This window comes from Haliotis asinina, chromosome 16 (genome assembly GCF_037392515.1).
Source record: "Haliotis asinina isolate JCU_RB_2024 chromosome 16, JCU_Hal_asi_v2, whole genome shotgun sequence".
NCBI classification, from domain to species: domain Eukaryota; kingdom Metazoa; phylum Mollusca; class Gastropoda; order Lepetellida; family Haliotidae; genus Haliotis; species Haliotis asinina.
Genome location: NC_090295.1, coordinates 18,323,649 through 18,329,677, shown reverse-complemented (window position 1 = coordinate 18,329,677; position 6,029 = coordinate 18,323,649).

The window sequence follows — 6,029 nt, the reverse complement described above, 5'->3', positions numbered from 1 at the left end:
AACTGTCAATAAGCCTGGAATTGCTAATGCAAAGTAAGATTCCACCCCTCCACTAAGCTCTTCCTCCCCTACCTCTCCCCGTGTCTTTATTCAATGCACGACAATTTTAAAGGTATGTTCATGCATATGACACGAACAAGCTTACTGCTGTACCAGAGAAGAATTTGCAAGGAGCTTCGTTGAAAGTGTATCAGTTATACGGCAAAATGTAACATCGACAAAATAAAGATGCTGATTTCTGAGAACTGAATGTAATAATGCCAAGAACGCAGTGAGTTATATTTGAGTTTTATACGCCCCTGTTTAACAATATTCCAGCAATATCACGTACGGCGGGGGACACCAGAAATGGACTTGGCATACAGGGAATCGAACCCGGGTCATCGGTGTAACGAGCGAACGATTCAACACCAGCGCTACCCTACCGCCCCGTGAGGAAAAGAAAATAGGATGATAGGCCGTACATGATACAGTGCGTTATAATGAAACATATACCCACACCCACACCCACACCCACACCCACACCCACACCCACACCCACACCCACACCCACACCCACACCCACACCCACACCCACACCCACACCCGTGCTTCAAATACGGGTACAGCAGTGACGTGTCATCAGCTGGCCCTTTCAGCTGGTTCCCATGGTAGCACATCATGAGCTGCTCATTTGTGACATTATTCTGACTTTAGGTCACAATATGATTTGAATGACGTCACCACTGTTATGACGCAACAAAACAAATGTTTGCGCTGTTTCCACGTGTGAATGTTCATCGAATAGTCTTACAGTTTCTGGGAATCAAATACCATTTGATCGTTGTTTTTCAACCGATCAGATTACAGAACTCAGTGACCTTTGGTTACACAGTGTTTGGAAAGAGTGTACGGGAATGCAAGACCCTTGTAAATTCTGTATTTTGCTGAGGCACAGTTGAACCGTAAGAGCCTTTCAAATTCCGTATTTCCGGAGGCGCAGCTGTTCACATGCATGATATTTGCACATGCTTTTCAACGAGTTGATGCACGATACACATGTAATTCATCTGCATAAGGTTTTGTAGTTGCCTCTCCCAAGTTAATGGAGAAATTCATCTTCGGTGTAACCACATATATCATATGACAGCTCCAGATAAGGCGCGTATTTGCCTATTTTACTTAATAAAAAAATCACATTTACTCAATTAATTACAAATCTGGGAGTACAAAACGCTTTAGAATCACTTAAAACCCATTAGGTCTAAAATACCTTGAGTACTTTACTCAGTTAACTAATTTGATTTGTGTATGATTCGTCTCGGCACCCAAATACTACAGTGTGAGTGAGTTTAGTTTTACGCCGCAGTCAGCAATATTCCAGCTGTATGGCGGTGGTCTGTAAATAATCGAGTCTGGACCAGACAATCCAGTCATCAACAACATGAGCATCGATCTGCGCAATAGGGAACCGATGACATGTGTCAACCAAGTCAGCTAGTCTGACCACCCGATCCCGTTAGTCACCTTTTATGCCAAGCATGGGTTGCTGAAGGTCTATTCTACCCCGGGACCTTCACGGGTCCCCAAATACGACAACAGCATTAGCTAATGGTAGGCGATGGCTATTTATATACATATACTATTACTGCAGTAGCCACTGTCGTGCTTTTACTCATATACTTCCATGATGAGTGTTAAGAAATGACTAAATGTTTGGCACTGTGACAATTGCTAAAAACATTCATTCTGTTGAGATACATTTAAATCTATATATTTAGAAGATTTAAGTACTCAATAAGCATAAGAAGGTGTGTCTAAAAGTACTCAATTCTTTTAACAAGTGGGAGTATACAAAATGCCAGTTACTCCTCACAAAATGCAACTACTCATACATAAACAGACATGGGAGTAAATACTCAATTGCTTGAAAAATTATCTGGAGCTCTGCGATATCAGTCTAAGTAAGGAAAGGCTCAGTGTTCTTCGTTATACAGCTTTTACTGCCATATATATATTTCACGAGGGGCGTGGGTTGATGTACCCTCGATGTTTCTTTATGTTCCCTGGGACCCTAGTCAAAATGGCCACAGAAAAAGTCAAAATGGCCACAAACCCCTAGTCAAAATGGCCACAGAAAAGTCAAAATGGCCACAAACCCCTAGTCAAAATGGCCACAAAACGTCCAAGTCAAAATGGCCACAGAAAAGTCAAAATGGCCACAAACCCCCAGTCAAAATGGCCATACCAAAAAGTCAAAATGGCCCCACAAAAAGGTCAAAACGGCCGTACATTATTTTATTATTTTTCAATACTCATGACAATTGTATTATATGATATCAAGATGTAAAACTGAGAAAATAAGTTATATCAGACAGAACTTGATGGTCATTACATATAAACAAATCATTTTATTCAAATAACAAATATATATGTATGTTCTTTATTCGTGTACAAGCAGCTGTTTACTGTTTATCAGTTACTTCTAGTCAAAATCTTGATCTTCTGATGGTCCAGCCAGGACACCTGATCGTTCCAACAGTCCTCCTGAACATTGACCATGGCTGCTTCCTTTACCTGAAAAGTATAAGAACAATGACAATAGACACAAGGATTAACAATTAATTGATCTATGGTGCCTAGTTAATGAGGCACTTCTAGATTCACATATTAATTAAGGTTACACAAGGTATGTAATCATGTGTTGATAAGTATTTAACGAGCCAATTTGAGGATAAGTGGACATTACACCTTCTGGCCTCTTAAAGACTAAAATGAAAATAAATGTAATATTTACAACATTACATTACATTACAAAGTATGTATACTGTAATAAAGGGCTACAATGAATAACCATTAGTTACTAAATGATGTATATTATCATTTCATATATTTGAGAACAAAGGAAACACCTTTTGGACATACGTTTATCCACTGGACTCCACCTGTAGAGGTTTCCCCTTCTGTAAGTCAGTCTCGAGAAAGCTACACTTGACTTCCACCTAAGTCCCAAAGTATCAGCGAAGAAAGTACCTCTGTATTGAACACCAAGTTTTTTTGTGATATAACTTCTCGTGTCATTTTTACTCTTTGATATCAAATAATACAAATGTCATGAGTATTGGAAAATATCAAAATAATGCATGGCCATTTTGACCTTTTCGTGTGGCCATTTTGACTAGGGGTTGAGGCCATTTTGATTTTTGTGTGTGGTCATTTTGACTAGGGTCAGTGTGGGCCAGGGGGAACATACACATACATCGAGGGTGCATCAACCCATGACCCCCGAGGGGCCAATGAACAACGTATTTATTTTACCGAACACCTTAAACCCCTGGATGCCACAGGGACATATATGTCCTTCCTTTTCGACCCTCACCTTGAAATCCAATAAATATCCAAATATATCACGCACACTAATATACTTAATAGTTCTGAATTCTACGGCAAACTTCCTGTTTCGTGATACCATCCACTATTATCTGTGACAAAGCTAAACTTCTTATAATAACCTTTCTAAATATGCTTCATCGTAAATGTCGCCATTTTGGACATAAGACGAAATCTCGATTCACAGTGTTATTTGCAGTATCTTTTTGTAAAGTGAAAATCTGATAATTACTGGGAATATTGAATTTCAAAAAATAGCATATTAATGATCAATAATATCAAGTTTTCCGCTCATGATAATTCTGAAACGTTGCCGATGAACCCTGAATCAGTTTATGATGTTTCCGAAAATACACTCATACTTAGTGCGCTTTCCGCCATATAGGATATAGTGTTTAAAAAATTATGTTTCGCAAAGTCCGGTAATGAGACGTCAATTACATCACGTGATTTTCATAGTCAGCTGTCACAAATGCATCACTGAATTCCGCATACATTTCAGAATCAGATTATGTATGGTCTTTGTCACCAATACCAACTGTCTAGATAAAACGAAACGAAAGATACTGGGTGTGAAAACGAACGTTGTCTCGGAAAGACTGCGCTTGTTTGAAATGTAAACAGAGAAAAAAATCCGATTTTACACTACGAAGTATTTCCGGAAAATACGCCCAAATCTACTAAAACATGGACTGGCTAGTCACCGTCGCCGCATGTAGAACGTAACGTAACAGAAGAATCGTGACGTTATGGCATTGTTCATGACGTCACGTTACCATGACAAATAGATACTTTGCCCTAGGGTATCTTATGAAAAATATGAACCCCGAGTGCTTTAAGTGAGTCGAAGCGTTTGATGGGTAGCATAAATAGAGCGAGATAGTACAGATTATATGAAAAAGCGAAATACCGATATAACGAACTAAGAAGCCCAAACTTCTTGAAGTGATCCCCATTTCTGGTGTTCCACGCCGTGATGTTGCTGGAATATTGCTAAAAGCGGCCTAAAGCCAAACTCACTCACGCACCCATTTGACATGGACCACAGATACTGGTGGTTTTAAGCTTTATATCGGATACAAACACAGGTTTCTTAACTATACTGCCTTTACTGTCAGTGTTTCAAAGAAGCAAATATGAAGGGACGGTGGGATATCCAAGTGGTTAAAGCGTTGGTTCTTCACAGCGACCCTGGTTCGATTCCTGCATGGGTACAATGCGTGTGTCTAGCCCATTTTTGGAGTCGCTCGCCGTGGTATTGCTGGAATATTGCTAAAAGCGGCTAAACGTAAACTCACTCACACCAAATATCTACTGGAATCTCAACGTGACAAGACAAATACTGGTGGGGTACCTCTAACATGATTTACAAACATACGCAGTTTACAACGTCTGTCACATATAAATCACTTGTCAAGGCGTATCACCTTCAAAGGTAACTGTGGTGTTTTTAGATTTACATATTATCGTGGAACAAAAGACACCATACTGAAATTAGAATGTTAAAAATGTCATTAAAATTAGTTTATACATAAAAAAAAAGCCGAAACTCGCGAAGTTTTGGTGAGAATAATTCGTCTTCAGTGCCTGTCGCTGGAGCTGAGAGAGTGGTCAAGCTCACTGATTTGATTGACACAAGTCATGGTATTCCAACTGTTTACACTGATGTTCATAATGTTGATCACTGGGTTGCCTCATCCACTCTGTACAAATGACACCATATTAAGCGCTTATTTGTCCTACCTTTCTAAACGTATTGTCGAAACACCATGTCTATTTTGTCTTACATAATACATGAATATCACCAACACTGCGGAACACAACCTCCTCTGCTCACAGTGAATATAAACTGCGGTTGTAGCTGTATGCTACACACTCTGAACAGCCAGAACTGAAGTTTAGTCAGGATAATATTTTTTTACGATACGTGTCTTCAAATAAGCTTTAAAACTCCAGTGATGGGCATGTTCTAATGTCTATTGTCAAGCCATTCCAGAGTGTAGCAGCAGAGCTTTTGAATGAACACTGTCTAAATCTTTTGAGCTTTCATCTTGGTATCTGCGACTCAGCTTGTCGTAAGAGGCGACTAACGGGATCGGGTGGTCAGGCTCGCTGACTTGGTTGACGCATGTCATCGGTTCCCAATTGCGCAGATCGATGCTCATGTTGTTGATGACTGGATTGTCTGGTCCAGACTGGATTATTTACAGACCGCCGCCATATAGCTGTAATATTGCTGACTGCGGCGTAAAACTAAACTCACTCACTCACTCATCTTGGTATCTGGAGGATATGTTGTGTATATGACCTAAGAGAACGAGATGGTTTGTACACATGGATGAGTTTATACAAGTACTCAGGTGCCGTTCCATTTACACAGTAATATGTAAAAGGGAGAACTTTGAACTCGACCCGTGCCTGTACAGATAGCAAATGCAAAATCTTAGTATTCGGCGTGATATGATCGTACTTGGATGTGAGTGTCTGTAATGTGTGAATGTGATCTTGGTTTGCCATAGACTGTTGCCATAGTCAAACCTAGATAGTAATAGCGTCCTGACGAGGGCTGCCGTGTCATCTTGGGTTAGAAGGTGACGAATTGATGTTCCCCATGTTGTGTAAATGGTAGTGACACTTTCTACATTAGTCAGTTACATGCT